Source organism: Leptonychotes weddellii, chromosome 1, assembly GCF_054177405.1.
Source record: "Leptonychotes weddellii isolate Sample4059 chromosome 1, ASM5417740v2, whole genome shotgun sequence".
Classification (NCBI taxonomy): domain Eukaryota; kingdom Metazoa; phylum Chordata; class Mammalia; order Carnivora; family Phocidae; genus Leptonychotes; species Leptonychotes weddellii.
In genome coordinates, this window is record NC_138369.1 from 8,029,522 (window position 1) to 8,051,595 (window position 22,074).

General features: G+C 59.9%; 1 long non-coding RNA gene across 1 annotated transcript; it reads right to left on the reverse strand.

The window, feature by feature from the left end:
* Positions 1 to 1,870: 1,870 nt before the first annotated feature.
* LOC145720476 (uncharacterized) lies at positions 1,871 to 8,411 on the reverse strand. The gene is made up of 2 exons (XR_014143406.1): positions 8,247 to 8,411; positions 1,871 to 7,399 (listed from the first exon to the last, which is right to left on the reverse strand). It is a non-coding gene; the product is annotated as an uncharacterized LOC145720476 (long non-coding RNA).
* Between the last annotated feature and the right edge of the window lie 13,663 nt (positions 8,412 to 22,074).

The window sequence follows — 22,074 nt, forward strand, 5'->3', positions numbered from 1 at the left end:
TTTCCTTTCTCCTTTTTTTTTTTTTTTTTTTGATATTGAACACAGCTTTTGAGACTGAGGTGTGTTCTCTCTCCCCTACCCCAGACCAGGGCTCCCTGATCCCTCCACAGAAAATCTCCAGCCTTGCTTGCTCGGGGCATAACTTCAAGAGAGGGATGGAAGAGTACAGACTGCTGGTTTCACCCAGTGGCTCTAGTGTAGATACTATCAGATAGGGCTGACCCCAAGAGGAGTGTTTATACCTGTCACCTGTTACAACGCCTGTCCCAACAGTCCTACGAGTCGGGAGGAATATCCTTCCCATTTTACAGAGGAGAAAACTGGGGTTCCAAAGTTTAAGGAAAGGGTACCAATTTTAGGAAGAGACAGAGCTTTACTATGCCGGAGCCCACTGACCCCGGCCACCTCAGGCTTCACGGTCCTTACAGTGCTGGCAACGGCCACTAGGGGGTGCCCTGGCTCCAGACACCGCTACTGGGGGTACTTGTCTCCCAAGTTGCTGAGCACCGGGGCCGTGTCAGGTGCTGGGTGCACCTGGGAGGGGAAGACATACCCCTCCCCACCCACCAAACAAAGATGGGAATCCTGGGCTTGGGCTAGGCCTTGGTGGGCGGGCTCTGGCGCTGGCGAGAAAGGGTGGGCGTGGTCAGTGAGGGGCGCGGCCCGGGTGCGGCCCGGGACTCCTACGCCGCGGATGAGGTTTTCGAGTCCCCAAGTAGAGGGAGCGGTGTGGCCTGGGGGACTGCGAAGAAGGCCCTCGGTTGCCTTCCTTCCCTGGCTCCCTGAGAAGCAGGACCTCCCTTGGGATCTGCCTGTCTTTGGAGAGTGACAGATGGGTGAACAAAGTGTGTCTGGGTCACCGTCAGGGCCGGGGCAGGCGAGGACAAGCTTCCCGGAGGGGCGGGGCTGGCCGCTAGAGGGCGCCAAGGCGGCGCGCGCAGTCGTGGGCGGAGTAGCGGCTGCGCTGGGCACAGCGATTGGCTCATGGCGACGCCCTCCGCCAAAGAGGGCCAATTGGACACGGACCCATCTCCCGCCCCGCCTCGCCCGTTCCCGCAGGTATGTGCCGGCGGACTCCAGCTGGCCGGCGTGCTCCTTTGCGCCGCCTGGAGGCCTGCTCGGGTAGAGGTGGCAGTCCCGGCGTGCTTGGCGGTTTCCTTCACCCTGTAGTCTCAGCTGCCTGCAGACGCCGTCTTCGGACTTGGGCCTCTCCCCCTTACTGTGCCCCTCAGCTCTCAAAGTCATACAAAAATGTCCCCCTTGGGCCCGGGGATTCCTTCGTGACACATGCCCACTTCAAGCCCAAGTTCCCTGCCGGCATTCTCAGATACCAGCACCCCAAGTCTTCCCTCAGGCCAGAGCTCTCCCTTATGTCTCAGCCACCCCCAAATATCATTAGCTCAGGACCCTCAGGTCCCAGTTATCTCTGAATGCCCAGTGTTTCCCTCAGGGTCCCCGCTGGCTGCCACCAGAGGTTGGGTTTGACGCCACCCCCCCATTGGGGCCAGGAACACTCGGGTCAATGTCCTGGGCTTGGGGCATTCCTCATGATGACCCCATCTAGGTCCTTCCCAGAACAGTGCTCTCTTGTCAGTGCATCAGCCCTGAAAGTCAGGGTTTCCTTCAGGGTCACCCCCTAATCCCAGGACACCCCTCAAGGTCACCCTTCCAGCCTTCTCTGCCCATGTGACTAAATTGTGGCTTTCCTCAGAACAGGTGGGACAGAGATGAAGATCCTGTGAGGTCAGGAGCTCAGGGTGCGGGAACAGTAAATTCAGGGCCATCAACCCTCCCCACCCAAAAGGCCAAAACTGCAGGGATGGGAGGAAGGAGTAAACCACAAACTCACAAACTATCAGACCTTCAGGAATGAGGCAGGGGGCAGCTTTTATTTTAATTGGACGACAGGAGCCACACACAACACAGACCCCTGCCCCAAGCTCATGGCGGCCGCTACCCCAGGTGGGACAGGAATGCTGGGCCAGCCCTGACGCCCTAGGGGGCTGCTCCCTGTTTCCCCAGTCCCACTCCAAAAAGAGCCCCATCCCATCTGATACTGGACAGTCTCAACTCTTGGACAGCCTGGCACCACCTGAGGACTGAAAAGGCCCGTTTGTGTCCTTTCTGGACTCACAGGGACCTTGCTCCCCGCCCCGTGTGCCAGGAGGGTGTCAGGGCTCCTCCCCCCGAGTTAGGAAGCTGCAGGGCTCAGTGAGAAGGGGCCAGGCACACTCAGGTCAGGCCAGCCTGGTTCCGGAAGCTGGAGTTGGCATTTAACGGTCTGGGGACCCAAGGCAGCTTCCTCTTGAGTAACTGGCTGCTGGGAAGGTACAGGCCTGGCCCATGCCCCACCAGGCTTGGGAGAGAAAGGATCCAGGCTGGGAGGGTTGGGGGGGGGTGGGGGGCTGCAGACACAGCTTTTCCCTTTTTCATGGAAGGGCAACCACCCACCTGCCCGTTCTCCCCAGGAGTACAGCCCAGCTATGGGTAGGACTGTGCTGGGGGAGGCCCTCCCCAAGTACATTGCTGGGGGAGGGGGCCTGCAGCAGACAGCTGGGTCCACCTACCCCATTCCAGGCTACATCCCTCCCCAAGTCCCTCCTCCAGACACAGGTCTGGGTCTTCCCCCCCCACCCCCCAGGCATCAGCCCACCCAAGGAAGGCAGGCGCCACAGGCTCCGAGGGGGCTCGACTCCTGTTCCTGCTGAACTGAGCCAGTCTGCACAAATCAACTGTGTTTCAGCTCAGTAGGCACGGGAGGCAGAGCCCAGGGAGGCCCCGACAGTGGGACAGGCAGGCACAGCCGCAGAGCCGGAGGAGGCGGGGTCCCGGGGGGCGGAACTTAGCCACTGTGAACACGACTTGGTGTGGACTCTGCTCACAAGCAGCTAAGCCCTGCTCCCCAGGCCGGACGCAGACAGCCGGGGCCTCTGTGCCACCCACCCCCACCCCCATCCTCGGGCAGTGTCCTCAGCGGTGGTGGCGGTGGTGGAAGCCCCAGAGGCAGGGCTCAGGGTCGGTTGGAAATCCCTGGCAATGTGATTTGTGACAGGCAGCAAATCCCATCCCCAGGAACCCCAGCCGGCCATGGCACAGGGGTGGGGGGGCACCGGGTGGGGCCAGCGGCTGGCACCTGGGGGGCGGAGAGAGAGCAAAGGAGGTAATGAGATTTGAAGATGTCTGTCCTGCGGGTCCCCCCGCCTGCTGCTGCCCACGGAGGGAAGCCCTCCTCCCCGCACGCAGCAGCCGCCGAAGAGAATGCTGTACCATCGGGCTGCACGCCCCCACCGCAGCCCTGCCCTCAGTCCCAGAGGCAGAGATGCCCAAATCCCTCTGGGCCAAGGAGGCTGCAGGGACTCCCAGAGCCAGGTTCCCCCCGCTTTTCCCGCCCCTCCCCACCAGTGAGCCCTGGGCGGGCTAAATGGGGCCATGAGGAGAGGAAGTCGAGGGGGTGGCGGGCAGGCGGGTGAGGAAGTGATCTCACCCCAGCTGGCGCCACTTCCTAGAAGCCTGAAGGGCAGGAGGAAACCACCAGGGCCTCCCCCCATGGCCCTGTCTCCTCAGTAGCCAGGCCTCAGCCTGCACCCCAGCAGAGCAGATGCCTGCAGTGGGTGTCCAGCTCTCCCCTCGGGCACACACATCCCCAAGAGCACCAGACCCAGGCTCAAGGTGCAAATCCCCACTCAGCAGTTTTCCAAATGCCCTCCAAGCCTCAGTTTCCCCATCTGTAAAACAGAGCCAAGGGCCTCAACTGAATAGCACAGGGAAGTTTCACCGAGAGTGCGTATGTCATTTCAGCAAGTGCCCAGCACCAGGACCGCCTTCCAGAACTTTCGGGAATCAGTGCAAAATGAAATTGTGGGACCCCTTCTTCACAAGTTAAGAATGTCAAGACGCTGACAGCAGAACCTTAATCCAGGCTTCAGGCCATTCTAAGCAAGAGAGACGCTGTGAGCTGCATGGTCACAAGCCCATGAAGCCGCCCTATGTTCAGTAAATGGAGATCTCCTTAATGGCAAGAGCCCTGTGGCTAGGACACCCCAACTCTGAAGCCCATTTGGGCAGATCTGAACCCTGGCTCTGTAGCTTCCTAGCTGGGTGACTCCTAGAAAGTCACTCAACCTCTCTGGGCCTCCCTTTCCCCATCTGCAAAGCAGGGATGTCGCGGTAAGGATCTCAGAAGTGATACGTGTAATTAAGACGGGGCTGGGCTGTCGTCATCAGGCAGAAACAGAAGAGATGGTAGAAATGAGGACTCCAAACACTGGCGGGACCCCGGTGCCCAGAGCCGGTGGCACCCACCACTGGGAGACAGGTGGAGAGAGATGTCCTGCTCTGTTCCCCGACCCGTCCCATACATGCACACACACACACTGGCCACCCGCTTTCCCAGCAGGCCCCAGCCCAACCCTGTCCCCTCAGGGTCTGGGGGCACCAACCGGGAGCAGACAAGGCCCTGCAGGGCGGCCGGCCTCCCTGGGCCGCCTCCGGAAGTGAGACAGCACATTCGTGTCCCAGGGACGAGAACGGGAAGGGCGGCCATTTGGCCAGGCCCGTTTCCTGTGGGGTTTCCCCTGCACAGAGCCCCGGGCCGGGGCCAAGGCCACTCCCCATCCCTAAAGGCACAAAAGGCCTGGGTCTCTCATGGATGGGGCACTGCCACGCAGGTACCCAGGAGCCAGGGCCCCCGTTACCAATGGTGTGCCTCTCGGGCTCACAAGAGGTGGTGTCCAGGGAAGGCCAAGTTCTTGGCAGCTGGAAGCCTGGGGAGAAGATGGGCCCCTGGGCCGAGGGAGCAAAGCAGGCCCCGAGCCACGCTGATGCATGTATGTGTGCGTGTACGTATGTGTGCATGTATGTATTGTGCATGTATGTGTGTGTGCGTGTGTGCGTGTGTCCATGTACGCTGGAGTACGCTCGGCAGACAGGGCGTGGAGGCATGAGACGGAAGCAGGCAGGCGTACTGCTGCCCCCCCAACCCCATGCTCCAAGAATGAATCAGGGGCAGCTTCCGCCGGGGGCGCCACCACCACCGCCCCCAAGCCTGGTCCCCAAATACTTTCCACCCTCTCGGAGCAGCTGGGATCGGAAAATACCAAGGGCTACAGGCCCCGCCCTGCCCGCCACCGCCCGCCCTCCCAGCCTGTCACTAACGCTTTGCCTAATGGGCCTAGACTCTCCGCAGAGGCTCCCTGGGCCGGGCCCAGAGCCAGCCGCCAACCTGGGCTGCCCAGCCAAGTGCCTCCTGACCACCAGCCCCCCATCCATTACCCCAGGCCCAGCACAGCGACCATAACAACCGGCCCGATGGGCAGCCCTCAGAGGCTGGCACCTGGGTGGAAGAGGGCAGGACAGTGGCAAGTGGGTGGGCCCCCGCTGCCCACCCAGGGCTGGGGGGAGGGGCCAGGCCCAGGAAGGGGTGAGTAAGTGAGGACTGAATCACTTGTTATAAATAGGGGAACCATGCAAGTCATATCCCAGCCCCCATTGCGCCCAGCCACGCCACACCAAACTCCAACCCCTGCCTTAAACTTTAATCCCCCTAGGGTCAGTCACAGAATTCCCAGGGGCCCCCTAACGTCCACACTGAGAGCCCTTAACTGAGGGGCACACCCTTCTGCCATGTTCATCCCTTGCCTTGCCCTCACAGGTCCACGTCCTGGTCCTGGCCTGTGTTTTTGGGGGCCCCTGGCCTCAAGGCAAATCACTGGCTTCTGGGTCATGTCCTCCTTCCTCAACACCCCCAAAATTCCCAGGCCCAAGGCTTAGGGCCCCCAGGATCCCCAAGGCATTCTAAGGGTGTGGGTGACCACAGTCCTGGATGGTGATGCCAGACCCAGGCCAGGGGAAGGCCAAGGGTCTTAGAGGCTCAGCAGTCAGCTTCCTGGCGGCTCAAGCCAGGCCCCCCATCCCAGACCACCCAGGCCTGCTCTGCCCAGGGCCACAGCTCAGTGACCACACCCAGGGTGGCGCCAGCTCCAGCACCCTGGGGCAAGGCGCCGCTGGAGCATGACTCAGCCGTGCCCAGCATGGCGGCGTCCTTCTCTGCCCAAGGATTCCCACATGCCCACGTCCACTGCCCTCCGTGTACGTCCTTCCCAGGTGACCAGCCTTCTCCACACACACCTCCTTGTCCACCCAGGACACCCGAAGGCAGGAGGGAAGGTGGCCAGAGCGCCCCACAAGGGATCTGCCACAGGAAGGGGAAGTGCGCTTCTCTCCGCTTGCTTTCCGACGCTCCCCATTTACAGATGGAGAAACTGAGGCCCGCAGGAATTCAGAGCCAGGCCCAAGGTCAGGCAGTAAATCTAAGGAAAAGCCAGGACTGCTCCTGGCAGAAAGTGTATCCAAATAGGAAGGGGCTGGCCAGCCAGCCCAGTGAGGGGCGGGAAAGGTGCCCCCCACCCCGGGTTCCCGGTGGTTTTCTTCACCGCAAACAGACCCCCCCTCCACTCAGCTTCCCAAGGCGAAGGGCACACTCTGAAAAATGCCTTAAGGTATCTCAAAGTGCCACCTGAGCCCACAGCAAGCCGGTCACCCCATTCTACCCACCCTGAGCATAGGGCCAGTCACCCTGGGACTGCAGATGAGACAGGGATCTGCCCAGCAGCTGCGGCTTCCACGGAACATCTGGCCTCCACTTACAACAGGCAGGGGTGGATACAGGGGTCCCCGGGAGGACCCTGGAGCATCCGCCTCCGCTGTGGCTCTCCAGTGAGCAAGGGTCTGCGGAGACTTGGAGGCCGGGCCAGCACAGACAGGCCCGACCCCCCCGGGACACGCCCTGTCACGCATGTGCTCCGCGTGCCAGCCCTGGGCCAGGCCCGCAGCTATTTTCGGGCCCTCTCTTAGGCCCACAGACGAGGCCTGCCAGTTGGGGTCTTGAAGGAACTCCCAGAGGACATCCTGCAAGGGCAGAGGCCAATGGGCGCCCTTCTGGGAGCTGGGACAGAGCTGGCACCCGGCCCCAGGGCCCGTGCCTTCCCAGGACGGCGGCATGTGAACACATGCGCACGGGCTGGCCCGGGCAGGGTGCGTGGGCGAGCGGACAGGGTGTGTCCCACATCACCTCGCCTCTGAGCCGGGGCACCTGTTGGGTACTGCCCTCCAGCTCCGGCTGGCATGGGCAGGGCTGCCAGAGGACACCCTTCATGCCAGGGGTCCCACACCGCCCCCCCCTCAGCCTTACCCTCATCCACCACCCGTCATCATAAGCGGGCAGCGGGTTAGGGCCGAGGCAGGGAGGGGGCAGGTGACAGAGAGCCCACTGCACCTTCAAGGCATTCAGGAGGACACGGGGTCTGGCGGGGCCTGGCTGGGCTAGATAGGCAAGTCAGTGTAGGGCTGGGGGCTTTGGCGGCAGTCAAGTCCAGTGCTGGGGTCAGAGGTCAGTGTGGGGCTAGAATGCAAGGTTCAGGTTTTAGTCTGGGCCCTTTCACCCTCCCACAGCCCAAGGGCATGAGGACTGCGGCGACAGGGGGCTGGGCGTCAGCCCTCCAGGAGTCTCCCAAACCCTGGGCCCCCTTCCTAAGGGACCCTGAATGAGCTCTTCTCTTCTGGGCCAGGAGGGGCCAGGAGGGAGGAGAGGGGTCCCCCAGTCTCCACCAAGCTGGGGCTACAATGCTGGGCCCCCACCCCATCTCCTCAATGGCAGGCCTCCCCTCCACTCATTGGCTGATACGTTGAGAACTTGAACCACTGTCACCCGCCATCCATGGAACTCTGGGAGACCCCCACCCACTTCTCTGCCCCATCCCCACCAAAGGCCAGATAGGTAGTCCAGGAGTCCAGGCACCGTATATCCCTCCATCCCTCCTAACCCCAAGCCGGGCATATGCCCTCCCCCTTCCCACCCTGCCGCGGACTCCGTGCCCACCTTGACCTGCCCCAGTCTCTGTGGGACCCGCCCTCCCCACCACGCTCTCATGGGTCTCATGGGTCTCCGGTGGGGGGGAGTGGCTAGGGGTCCCCAGTGGGTTCCCGGGGAGCGGGTAAAGGTTGGGCCGCCCTTCCCCCGCTCCGTAGGGGGCGCCCCGGGACTCTGCCGCCGCCGCCGCCGCCGCCAGATGCACGATCCCCGCTGCCCCCCCCCACCAGCCACCGGCGGCGGGGCGGCGCCCTCCCCCTCGCGAAGGGCTGGGGACCCGCCGGGCGCACCCCCCACTCCGCCCACGAGTCCGGCGCGGAAAAGTTGCCGCCGCCGCCGCGGCGCCGCCGCCTCCCTCCCGGTTCCCTCCCCGACTCACCCGCGGGGGAGGGGAGCCGGCACTCGGGGCTCCGGCCGCCGCCCGGGGCCCGGCGGCAGAGTCGTGGGCGGGCGGCGGGCCCGAGACGGGCCGGGGTCGGTCGCCGGCCGCGCTCCATCCCACTCACTGGCCGGCCCGCCGCGGGGCCGAATCGCTTTTAAAACCTTCCCGTCTCCTCCCCCCGGCCGGACAGGGGGCGGGCGCGGGGCGGGGCGGGCGCCGCCGTCATGTGCCCCCGGAGCCGGTCCGCCCCCACTTTCTCTCTCCGGTCCCCCAACTCAGCCCCAACTTTCTCCCTCCTTGTCCCGACTCTACCTGGGGCCCCAAACCCAGCCCAGCTTCCCCCTCCCGGCCCTGGACTCTGGAAGCAGCCCCAGATTTTAAGCGAAGGCTCTCCCCGCGGGGAGGGAGGACAGAAGCAGGGGTCCTAATCCCCCTTGCACCCCCAAAGCCCTCTTGGCAAAGTCCTGCCCCTGCGCAGGAAGAGAAACCCGGGAGGCCGTGGGCGGGGGCAAGGGAGATGTGGGGTGGGAGGCGCGGCGGCAGAGGATGGAGGCCATACCGCTACTGTGTACCTTCCCTGGGAGGGCATGGGCCTGGGTATCCTGGGTTCCTGCCAATGGGCCTGGGTATCCTGGGTTCCTGCCAATGGGCCTGGGTATCCTGGGTTCCTGCCAAAGGGCCTGGGTATTCTGGGTTCCTGCCAAACACCAATACCCACTTCCAGTTCTTCCACAGTGTCTTCTTCAAACCCAGGAAGTCCCTCCTTTTATCCCACCCAACCCTCTCCTGCTGCTGTTCAAGACTCTGCCCCCAGTCCTGGATCAAGGTTCCCTCCCCACTTTGGCTTCCCAGCATCGCGGCCCCCCCCCCCCCCCGCCCTACCCAGGGGCTCTGGGAAACTCCCCAGCTCCTGGAGTATCCCTGGGATAGAGTCCGTCCCTGGATCCCTCCCTCCCTCCCTGCCTGCGTCTGTCCCACCACATCCTCCACCGACCTCCCCTCCACCCGGAGAAACACGGCTGCATTGTTCCCCGGGACGGGGCCCTGCCTTGGGGCCTGGCCTCGTGCCCAGGTGGGGGGCCAGGAACAAAACTAAGCAAAGGAGGGGCGGGGTGCCCTCTGCCGCCAAGACAGCCTCCTTGGGCATGCCTGACTGCCACTTTGCCCTCTACAAGATGGGACAGGAGCTGCTGGCCACCAGACCACCACCACCACAGCGGGTGGGGTTCTGAAGCCAAAGGACCCTTCTCAGACCTGTGTGGGCATTGCTTTGGGGGACTGTTTTTCTCCACCCACTCCCGACATTTCTGAAGTCATATAATTGGGGCCGGGGGTCAGATTCTTCACCACCCTCCTCCTGGGCAGTAAGAGTAATGCTGGGGAGTGGGGAACCCAGCAGCAGGCCCAGGCAGGGGACCAGAGGGGCTGGTTGGATGCCTCTGGGTCACCTCGCACCCCAGAATTCCTCCAGAGTCCTTCATTTCCTTGGTTCAGCTCAGCAGGCTCCCCACCTTGGATCTTAGTAGGATGGGGAGAGGCGGGTGAAAGCCACACCTAGCTACCATCCCATGGGACCCAGCCTGGGGGGTTCCTGGGTCTTTCTTCTCCGTGGGGCCCAAGGGGCAGGCTGGCCCAAGCTGCAGGATCTGGCAGGTTGGGGCAGGAGGGGGCAGAGCAGCCTGTGGGGCCCTGGGGGAAGATTTGGGGTGGCACAGAATTCCCCAACTCAAGGCGGGGCCCAGAGAAGGGTGGGGCACTTGCCACATGGCCTCCTGAGCAGCTACAAACAGGAGAATGGAGTTCTCAGGGTCTAGGGTCTCACACACACACAGGCTTGTCATTGCAGAAATAGAAAGCGACCAAATTACTACAGGGCATCCCCTCCACGCTGCCCCTCCAGAATGCTTCCTTCAGACCCCAGAACAAGACCTCCCATCCAGAACCATCCCTCTCCTGTCAGTAATCCGGTTGGGCACACACTTAGGAGAAATGCCTCCTCCACGCTGTCCTCCAGGGATACCTGTGCCACGGCCCTGGAAACGCCATTACCTGCACGTGGCTCAAACCACCCCAGCTCACTAAGCATCCTTCAGCACAAGCTTGGAGGGACCTCCCAGTGCCACCAGCCCTCCCTCTGGATCCCCCGACGTTTACCCCACATGCCCTGGTCCTGGGCTGACCAATTTACCCAGGGGTAGCAGCCCACAGGGATAGGAGCTCTCCAAACTGGCCAGCGGATCCTTTGTCATGACAGGGAGGGGTAGGGGTACAGGGCCAGGGTGAGGCCAGGTTAAGTGGTCAAGCGGCACAGGGATCACACACGCCCATTTGTTTATTCTTCAAACATTCATTGAGTGCCTGCTGTGTGCGAGGCACTGTTCTGGGCACTGGGGACACAGCAGAGAACAAGCCAGAAAAAAATCTTTGCCCTTATGGGGCTGACATCTGTAGGGGAAATAAACACAAACAAAAACAGAGAGATGAGTATAAAGATATACTGTGTGTTGGGTGCTAGGTGTTAAGGGAGAACAGAAGGCGGCAAAGGAGATGAGGATGGAGCTGGTGGGGGCCAGGTCAGGAAAGGCTGCATGAGGAGGAGGTGAGGGGCACCTGGCTGGCTCAGTCGCTAAGCGTCTGCCTTTAGCTCAGGTCATGACCCCAGGGTCCTGGGGTCGAGTCCCACATTGGGCTCCCTGCTCGGCAGGAAGCCTGCTTCTCCCTCTCCCACTTCCCCTGCTTGTGTTCCCTCTCTCTCTGGGTCTGTCTCTGTCAAATAAATAAATAAAATCTTTAAAAAAAAAAATGAGGAGGAGGTGACATTTGAACAAAGACTGGTAGGAGGTGAAGGAGGAGCCATGCAGACATCTGGAGGAAAAGTCCAAGGTGGAGGGAACAGCCTGTGCGAGGCAGGAACATGCCTGGCGGATTTGAGAAACAATGAGGAGACCAGCGTGACGGAGGGAGGAGCGGAGCAGAGTGGGAGAAGATCTGAGTTTCAAATGCTTGCTCCCCGACTTTCTAGCTGACTATCTTTGGCCAAACGATCACACTTCTCTGAACCTCAGTTTCTTTATCTCGAAAATGTGCAGTTTGCAGTTGTCACAAAGCTCTGAGAGGAGATGAGAATAAATGTCCTGGCCCAGGGCCTGGGGTGGGTCAAAGTTGGATAAGCATGTGCGCAGAGGTGTACCAGGTCTTCGCAGTCATGAAGGCCTGGGATGGGGGCGCTGGGTCAAAGGACCCTGGCAGACCCAGCCGCCCGGTAGGTCACCCCAGCTCACACGCAGGGCTGCCTGCCGGGCCCCATGGCAACGCTGCACACAGAGACATCAAACAGGCCCTGCCGAGGAAGTCCCACGTCACTGTGGTTAGGGTGGCTCCTCCCAGCCCAGCCCCACTGGCGCGCGCGCTCCTCCTTGCCAGTCTGGGCCCTGGCCTCCCATCGCCCTGGTGACAGGCGGTGTTACGGAGTGAGCAGGGATCCCACCACCTGCCCCCTCACTGGGGCTCCTGCCATTCCCCACATCCAGAGAAGGACATTATGAGGTGGCCCCAATTCACTGCCGCTAACCCTTCCATTCAGCCCACCCTAGACCCGTGGGGGAGCACCAGGAAAGCCCTTGCCTACCCACCTAGAGCTCAGAGAAGGAGAAGCCCCCAGGGACCTGTGGGGACCACCCCCAGCCTGGCGCCTGAAATCCCTAGGGCAGGGTCTGGGTGTTGCTCCGGGGCACTGGAGGGGTGAGTCAGACGGGAATAGCCCCCAGGCCCGGCCCAGCCCCCATCCGAGGACTGACTCACCACCCACCCAGCACCGGATGACATCAGGGCCTGGCCTGCCACCCTCACTTGGCACCGCGCCAGAATGGGGGCGCCCAAGAGTTGTCACATCTGGCTGCCTTCTCCCCTCTGCCTGGGGCCTGGCAGGAGCAGGGTTAAGGAGGGGCCCTCCTGGGGGTCTCCCCCGTCATCCCATCCCCCCCCCTTTCCCGGGGATTTCGGGCCCCAGCCCCTCTGACGTCACTGGGGGTTGCTATGGCAACTGGCCGAAGTTCCCAAATAAAATTACCGCGGGCGGGTTAAGTTTCCTAGGAGGCAGCCGACGGGTAAACAATGGCGGTGGCAGGCGGGGCCGACGAAGGGCCGTCTCCCCCTCCCACCCCTCACTCCGCTGGGACCCGGGGGTCCCCACGGCGGGGAGCAGGGTCCCCGCCCCCCTCCTGCCCGGGACCCGAGAGCCCGTGAGCAGCGAGGGCACCGGCGCACAGATGGGGGACAGCGAAGCCACCACCGGGAGGAGCGGGGGGATGCGGGTGAAGGGGGGGACCTCGGACGCGAGGCTAGGGCGGCGGGGAACAAAGGGGGGACCCGAGGCCTGGGATCCGCCTTCCGCACACCCCGCCTCCCCACGCCCCCCGCCCCGACCCCGGCCGGCCGCCAGTCCAGCTGTGGCTGCTCCCAGCTGCCTGGCTCCCCACATCTGGCGGGCCGCGCGCTCACTTCCTGTCGCCCCGGCTGCCTGGAGGGAGGTAAAAATAACCCTCCCCCTCCCCCTGCCGGCGGGCGCAGACGGCGGCTCCTCCCGGCCTGGAGGAGGGCGAGGCCGAGCCGCAGCCGGGGAGAGGAGCCCCCCCTGAGGCCGCCTCCCGTCCCTCCCACTGCCTCGGTGTCCTGGGAGGAGAGGCGCAAGGGGGGGGGGGGTGGCACAGATCCCGGGCTGCGGGAGGGGGCCTTCGGGCCACCAGAAACCGAGGGAACCTTCGTGCCCAGGCCCCGTACCCCAACCCCGTGGAGGAGGGGGTGTGCCAGCTCTAACCTGCTGGTGGACTGCAACCACACGCCTGGTTTCCAGGCGGGGGGGTCACTCACAACTATATAGACGACTTACCAAAAGCTCTCTGGGCCTCAGTTTACCCATCTGTAAAATGGGACAATAGTGTTCACCTTGAAGTGCTTTTGCTCAATATTATTAGCTCTTCTCTTTTCCCCATCCCTGGGGAGGCAGGGAGTAGGGGGCTTGAGACCTTCGAGTATTCTTGCCAGATAAAACACAAGACACCCAGTTACATTTGATTTTCAGATAAACAAGGAATCATTTTTTTCGTATGTTATGTCCCATGCAATACTTGGGACATATTTATACTTAAAAAATAATTTACTTGTTCTACATCCGAAAATCAAATTCAACTGGGTCTCCTGTGTTTTTATTTGCTAAATCTGGCAACCATCATCTCTGGCCTGAAAACACTCCCAAGAGACACCTCCCCCGTCTCCTTTGCTTCTTCCCTTACCCCTTCCACCCCTTCTCCAGAGACAATCAAATCACATCTTCCCTCTACCATCCCCTGCAAAAACTTTCTCCCTGGTCCCCACCTCTTCTGACCACAGGCCCTGCTTGTCAGATCCCCACTTCTCCCCAGCCGGTCACACTCACCTGCCCACTCAGGAGCATCCTGCAGAGCCTAGGGCATTACTTCTTCCAGGAAGCCTTTCTTACCTCCCACCATGACACTCTGACTTTAGACTCTCCAGGAACCCTGTACTCTTTTGTCTCCGCACTTAACCATTTGAGCGATTTATTCAATCCTTTGAGTAAAATATTTATCTTAAATGATGCAGAGGTGATCCCTTTCAGGGCAGATGGTCACTTCCCAGTGGAGGTGAGGGGGGCGGGAGAGGCACACATGCCGCGCCCCTGCTCTGGTGCTGGTACCTGCTCTTTTCCCCACCCTTTCGGGGTCCTGTGGGCAGCTTGATGGGGTCCTGGGGAGCCAGAGCGGAGTGATAACTGGCTTCTGGAAACTTTCTCCCTGCCCTCAAATAGCCTGGCAGTCTGGGAGAGAGCCTGGTACAGCTTCTGGAGGGCAAGGCCTTCAACTGTCTTGTCGACAGCCCCCACCACACACTTGCACGTCCCACCTAAACTCCGAGGTGGGCTTGGCGCTCATACCCATGCTCCAGACTCCCCCAGATAGGACCACGGCCACGATGGCGCACGCACCTGGCCGAGAGAGCCATGGGAGCCCACGCCACCCGCTTGGATTCAAACTCGGAGCTCTGCATCCTCTGGCAAAGAATTGTGCCTCTGTGCCTCAGTTTCCCCCTCTGTAAAGCGGGAATAATACCTGTGAACTGTCAGAGGGCTATTGTGAACATTAAGTTAGTTAATATACGTAGGTACACACGTGTGTAGACCAGCTTGGAACACAGAAGGTATTAAATGTTAGCCCCTTTACGGCCGGGGGGGGAGGGGCGGGGAGGAGGAGGAGAAGCCACATTATCCCACTACAGCCCTCCTGATCCCCCAACCGCAGGCAGGCACCCTAAGTCCCTCTACAAAAATGGTTTCGACCCCTTGGTCACAGCTCCGGCCCAGCTCCTCAGGGCTCTTCTCACCCCACGGCGAGTGCACGGTGCCATCCCCTGACCTCGGCACCGCCTCCGGAGAACCAAAGGAGCGTCTGGCTTGCGGCGACACACCCTCTGTCCCCCGACCCCCACTGAACCACAGCGGTCTCCTGAGCCCTCATGTCTGCGCCCACCAGGACTGCAGGCCCGATCGGAGTCCTTAATCTCGGTAAGGCCACAGGTCCCGGAGCCGCGCGCAGCTTCCACCCGGCAGGAGGCTCGAACCGGGTTCTCGCGGGCGGACGGGGCGGGCCCCCGGCGGCGGTTGCCCGGCAACGCGCTGTTTGTTAGCGCGGGGGGGCGGGGCCGGCGCGCGCGGTGACTCACAGCGGCGTGATGCGGCCGGGCAACGCGCCCGGCAGCCTGGCGGGCGGCCCGGCCTCTGCCGGTCCCCGCGGCTGGAGGGGCCCGGCGGCGGGGGCGTCCCAGCCCCCAAGTGGGTGCCCGAGACCCATGGGGAAGCGGCGGAGCCAGGCCCCAGCTCTCGGGTTCCGTTCGAATCCTGACCCAGCCTCTCACTCTCGGTCTGTGACTTGTGCGTTCGTTGCCTCAGTTTGCTCGCCGGTAAAATGGAGGCGACATTGCAGGATGCGGTAACCCTCCACTGGTGCACGAGGCAGCTATTATTCCCCTGTCACACTCCAGGGCAGCAGTTGTGGTGTGCCCCGACTCGGTTTGATCTCCTGTGTCTTTGGGCAAACTCCATAATCTCACGGAGCCTCAGTTTCCCCGTCTTAAACGGAGGTGGCAAGAATTCCCTACCTCTCGAGTGGCTCGAGGGTCCATGACTCGGTAGTAAGACAACGGCTGGCACATCTCAGTACCGGAGGTCTGCCCCCTACCAAGGAGGGGAGGGAGTGTAGGAAGTTTTCTCAGTGGTTTGAGCCCTCTTGGTAGGGCAAGGAGGTCAGCGCAGGGCAGGTGCCCATGGAGATGGGTGTGGGTCCCAGGCCCGGGGTAGGATGGCATGAACGCGGCCGCAAAGGCCCCCATCCTGAGGCCGGAGCTGGCAGCACCTGCTGCAGGCGGGCCAGAGGGGGGCCTGGGCGTGAGTCACTGCCCAGCAATGAGGCGTGAGTCACGCAGGGCGGGGTCCCCCGGCAGCCCCCCCAGCCGCTCCTACAAAGGCCCTTTGAGAAGAGTTCCCCACCCCCTCCTCCGGTCCTTTAGGCCCTCTGGAGGTTGGGATGTGGGGCCAAGACCCTGATGGGCTACCCCCAGGAGCCCTGCCTGGCCCGGGAGGCCACAGCCTGTTTCCACCGTGTCTGTGGAGAAGTCACCGTGGGCAGCTGGGTGTGTCCCCCCGGCCCCAAGGGGCTTCCAGGCCTCCTGAGTCACTCCGGGGACAGCAGTGGGTCACATGCACACAGTGGACAAACTGAGTCAGGCTGTCTGGTAAGGCCAGCAGGCAGGGGCCCTTGGACTCAGGCTTTGTGGAAACCCCAGGAAGAGCCAGCATTCCTGCCCCTTGCCCTCGCCTGCTTGGGAACCTGCAGCTCAGGGAAGCCCATGGCCTCTGGCAGGAAAAGGGGTGCTGTGGGCACATCTGGCCACGTCTCCCTGGCTTTACCACCTCTCTGCGCAGGCCTCCCTCCTTGCTGACCGTGGGGCCTTCTCCCCACCTTAGCTGTCCTTGAGCTTGGTGTGGGAGGAGCAGTAGGGTCCTGCCGGCTAAGGAGAGTGAGGCACTCTGCAGGGTTGGGTCCCAGAATTCACAGGGTCACGCAAACACTCAGTAATCAAGATGAAACTTTTTCTTTTTTTAAGATTTTTAAGTCATCTCTACACCTAATGCGGGGCTTGAATGTACAACCCCAAGATCAAGAGTCACATCCTCTACTGACTGAGCCAGCCAGGCGCCCCGGAACATTTTTTATAACAGCTTTTTTTTTTTTTTAAGATTTTATTTATTCATTTGAGACACAGAGATACAGATAGAGAGAGAGAAAGCATGAGCAAGGAGAGAAGCAGAAGGAGAGGGAGAAGCAGGCTCCTTGCCGAGCCAGGAGCCCAATGAGGTGCTCCATCCCAGGACCCTGGGGATCATGACCCAAGCCGAAGGCAGACGCCCAACCATCTGAGCCACCCAGCCGCCCCTATAACAGCTTTATTGAGATAAAATTCACATGTCCTACGATTGTCCTATTTAAAGTATACAATTTGGTGTTTTTAGTATATTCACAGAATTGTGCACCCACCACTACAATCAATTTTAAAACATTTTCATCCCCCTAAAAAGAAACCCCGGTACCCATCAGCGGTCATCCCCCATTTCCCCTCCACCCTCCCTAGCCCCTGGCCCCCCTAATCAACTTTCTGTCTCTAGGTATGAATGGACTCCTACAGTGTCACTCGGGACTGGCTTCACTCACTTTTCAAGGCTTTTTCATGTCAGAACATGTATCACTACTTGGTGATTTTTTATGTGGTGGGGATACATCACATTTTTTTAATCCGTTGATTGGTGGGTGGACATTTGGGTTGTTTGCACTTTGGGGCTGATATGAATAACGCTGCTGTGAATATTCTGTGCAAGTTTTGTGGGGGAGACTAAATAAGATTTGAGAGCAGTATTTTTTTTTAAGTAACCTCTCCCACCAATGAGGGGCTTGAACTCACCACCCCAAGATCAGGAGTCACATGCTCTATCAACTGAGCCAGCAGGTGGCCCTTGAGTGCAATATTTTTGAAAATCAAAATTAATGTGAAAAATCCACGATGAAGAAAATATCAAAAATTTAATTTTTTTTAAGATTTTATTTTTAAGTCATCTCTACACCCAACGTGGGGCTCGAAACCACAGCCCTGAGATCAGGAGTCAGAAGCTCCACTGACTGAGCCAGCCAGGCGCCCCCAAAATATCAACATTTTAAGTAAAGACAGGATCTAATAGGGCTGGGATTAGGGAGATGTGAGAGAGGTGAGTCATAAATGGGCAAAATCGGGTCTTGCCTAGACCTGAGTCTTCCAGAGAGGTTAGCACTGGTCACACGGGGCTATGGAGATGTGTCTTAAGTGTGGATTTTTTTTTCCTTAAAGAATGTAAACAGGGGCGCCTGGCTGGCTGTAGGTGGTGGAGCTCCCGACTCTTGATCTCGGGGTTGTATGAGCCCCATGTTGGTTGTAGAGATGACTTAAAAAAAAAAAAAAGAATGTAAACAATCTCATTATTTTTTATTTGATTACATGTTGAAATTATACTATTTTGGATCTATTGGGTGAGATGAAATATATTATTAAATATATTTCACCTGTTCCTCTTTACTTTTTTTCTTTTTTGATGTGGCTACGAAAAGTTTTTAAAATCACACGTGTGGCAGCTCGCATTTGTGGTTTGCCAGAGCCTTCTGCTGAAGGGTGCTGCCCTGAATTGGCTGTCCATTTCCTTCCCTCTCGGGGACTTCTCCAGCAGCTGCCTGATCACACCACTGACACCAAGTTGCCCAGTCATCACTGTCCTCCATCTCTGTGTAGCACCTTGACCTTGGTGTCTTCTTTTTTTTTTTTTTAAGATTTTATTTATTTATTTGACAGAGAGAGCACAAGCAGGGGGAGTGGCAGGCAGAGGGAGAGGGAGAAGCAGACTCCCAGCAGAGCAGGGAGCCCGACGTGGGGCTCGATCCCAGGACCCTGGGATCATGACCTGAGCTGAAGGCAGACGCTTAGCCGATGAAGACACCCGGGTGCCCCTCCTTGGTCCCTTCTGCCTTGGCCTCAGGACACTACTTTCTCCTGGTGTCCTTCCTCCTCTTCAGTCCTCTTTGTGAAATGCCTCCCAAATGCCTCCTCTCCAGGCATAGCTTTGGTCACCGTATGTTGATGACCCCTTCTCTGAACACCTCCTCCGGAGCGCCCCACAGGTAGCTCCGACTCACCCTGCCCCAGTGGACCCCCACCTTTCCTCCTTGGTTCCTCACTCCCCACACTTGGTCCATCCCTCAGCCCTGTCGACCCCAGTTCCCAAAGCTGTCCATTCACACCTGTCCCCCAGACTCCCCCTTAATCCAGTCCAATATGTTTTCTCCTGGACGGCCTCACTGGTCTCCCCACAGGCCCTCTGCTTCCAATCTTGTACCCTTGGCAGGGCGCGTGAGCTGGTGCATGTGACCTCATGTTCTTGCTTAAAACCTCCCAAAGACTCTGCTTTTTCGTGATTCACACAGTGGCTGCACAGCTATATTTATTTATCAAAGCTCATAGTTTGTATAAAGGCTGAATTTTACTCTCTGTAAATTCTACCTCAAGAAACCAAACTAAAAATAAAAACCCTCCAAATCTTCCTGTCTTGCTTAAATCTAAACTCCTCAGTGGCCACCGTGGCCCTGCATGACCCCCACCTTCCCCAGAAGCCTTCCCTGATTGCACCCTGTCCTGCAGGCTGGCCTCCAGGCCTCCCCTATTACCCACGTGTGCCTCCAGCTCTTAGCACCAAAAACTCCTCGTTACAGCCAGCTAGCTCTGTGACTGTCCTCCCATCAGTCGGGGGCAGGCAGGCGCCATGTCTATGTTGTCCCCCCGCGTGCCAGGAACATGCTAATTATCAATACGTCAATGCAACAGATATTGTCTGAGACTCTGCTCTGGTGCCACAATGATCAAGACAAAGCTTCCTGCCCCGAAGGAACAGACACGTGAGTACAGGAGACAGACAAGAAATGAGATATGCAGTAAAACAGTGTGGTCAAAGGTGATAGGGTGATGGAAAAAATAAGGCAGGATAAAGCAAGGGGGTGTGATTTTAACCAGGAATGGAAGGGGGCACGGAGGAGGTGATATCTGAGCAGAGACCTGAGGGAGGCAGCCTTGTGGGTATGGGGTTCAGGGGAGAGTCTCTCAGTGCAAAGGCCCTGAGACTGGACTATGCCGGGTGTGTTTGAGGAACAGTGAGGAGACCCGCGTACTCAGAGCAGAGTGAGCAAGGAAAGGAGTGGAGGAGGTGAGGGCAGCAGAGACGGGACAGGATTGAGTGTGCAGGGCGGTGGGGAGGATGGGAGCTCAGTCTGAGTGAAATGGGAGCCACGGAGAATTCTGAGCAGAGGAGGGACACGACCCGATTCCGGGGTTCCCAGGTGCCCTCGGGCTGCGGTGGGTGGACCAGACTGGGCGAGGCTGGGGCAGGAGAGCAGGGAGGTAGTGGCTGCCCCGGACCAGGGACAGACCTGGTGGGGGCCCCAGAGCAGCTCGGAGGCTGATGCATTTAGGAGGGACAGTAGCTGAAGGCGTTCATGGGCTGCATTTTGTGAAGGAAGGTTTCGGCCCCCGCAGCGGGAATGGTAGTGCCACCATTTCCGGGGACTATGAAGAGGGCTGGTGAAGTTGGTTTGCGGTTGGAGGGAACAGCCTCGTGCAGGCTGGCCCTGTCCAGACTCTGGTGGGGCGCAAAGCAAGGTGTCCTCACAGCCTGGGCCTTGCCTTCTGGAGCTTTTCTCTTGGCTGACTCCTGAGTGTGCGAGCTGAGCTACACACCCATGTGGGCGCAGGCGGCCACCACCCAAGACCCTGTTGACCTGGCCTGTGCATCCATGGCCACAACCTCGGGGACCTCTTCGGACTGGGGCTCTGAGCCCTCACTGCTGAGCAGGGCCTTCTGGCTCACACGGCCACCTGGCCCACATCCAGGTCTCTAAGGAGACCCCCAAGGGGACAGAAGGTGACACGGGGTGGGATATCTCTCAGGGAGAGGTTCAAGAAGAGCCACTGCTGAGTCACAGCCGCGGGTCCCCTATGAGTCAGCACTGGCCGGGGCCCCAGAAACCGGGGGCTGGGGGTGGGGTGGGGAGGGCAGTTCCCACGCCCAGAGGAACCAGGCGGTTGGGGCACTGGGGCTTTCCCCACTGCCTCTCCCATCCTGTGCTGGGCTCCAGGGGATATTCAGAGGACTCTGCGGGGAGGAAGCAGGGACAGGAGGGGGGGCCTGACCACTGGACTGGGCTCCTGGAATCCTCCTCTAGTCTGACCCAGTTCAGGAATGCAGAGGCTGCCCGCCCAACAAACGTGTTGCAGCAAGAAGGAGTAGAGCTAGCCATTAAGAGGGACCACGTGCAAGGGAGGCAGTTGTGGAGACCTCAGTTCTTGGGGGTTCTATTTAAGAAGAGCTCCTTACTTAGGGGCCCCTGCATTTTGGCAGTGGGGGTTCCATCCTGGGGGTGGGGTGCAGCTGCCGAGAAGTAAGGGGTGTGGGAGGCAAGGGGAGCTGAGCTCCCAGCCCTGCCTCACAGAGGGGAGGGTTCTGGAGTCTGCTGCCCCCTGCTGGTGGTCTCGGGAAGCTTTGCAGGCAGAAGAGTTCGTTGGAGCGCGTCTTCAGGCCAATCCTGGAAGGAAGGAGATGGGGAAAGGCCTGGCACAGAATGGCAGCTCTTCGGCCTCCAGGCTGTGCCACCTGGGGCAAGGGGCAGATCCTCTCTGGGCCTCAGCTGCCCATGTGTAAAAAGGACAATAGTCACTTCGTTGGCTTGCCAGGAAGAGTCTGAAATGATTGTCAGTGAATGAATGAATGAATGAATGTTGTACGTTCTTTTTCAGTTAGGGGAGGAGAGGGCACAGGAGGTGAGCCCACCCACGCAGGCCCAATTACCATTTCCTCCCATCCTCTTCCTTGCATGCCCTCCTCCCATTTAGAGGGAGTTAGGGATAGAGTAGGGCTGGACCCTAGTAGCCTTTTGGGGGTGGCCCTAGGGCCATCCACCTGCCTGGGCCAGCTAGAGCTTGGCTTTCTGGGCTGACACCTGTGGAAGGGGGCAAGGTGTGGGGAAGGTGGACCTGTCGAGGGGAGAGCCAGGCAGGGCTGTGGTGAGGGAGCGAATGGGGAGGGGCATGGCCATGTAGAGCAAGGCCATGGCCCAACAAGGGTTAAAGCCTGGGCTTGAGTGGGGTGCAGGAAGGTTTCTCTGGCCCCCTGTCAGCCTGGGATGGGGAATAAATAAATAAACAGAATGAGAAATCTGTCAGCTCAGCCCTGGCCAATGGGAGGCCACCTGGCTCAGCAGTCTGCCCTGAGGTGACCTCCTCCACCAGCCACCAGCCACCGTGGCCACAGCAGGCAGGGACTATGCGTGTGTTGGGGGAGTTTACGGGGTTTGGAGCGTGTGGATCCCTGGAGGGAGCTCAGCAAGTGTCCGTTTCCCACTGGGTGTGCCCGCGTACCTGGTGTGTGGGTGTGTGTGTGGGAACAGGGGGCTCCATGTAAGAATCTCTAGGAGATCAGGGGAGCCCCCACCTGTGTACAACTTGAGTCGACCTCCTGTTCTTGTGGCCGGTGTATCTGGCCTGTGTATGTGCCCATGCCAGATGGCTGCAGGTACACATGTCCCCAAGTGTCTCTGTAGTTCCTGTGTCCTTATGGGCCCCCGTGGCCCTGGGGACCTGCCTGGGGGGTTTCTGGGCATGAGCATTGGTTCTATGAATTCTAGTATGCCTC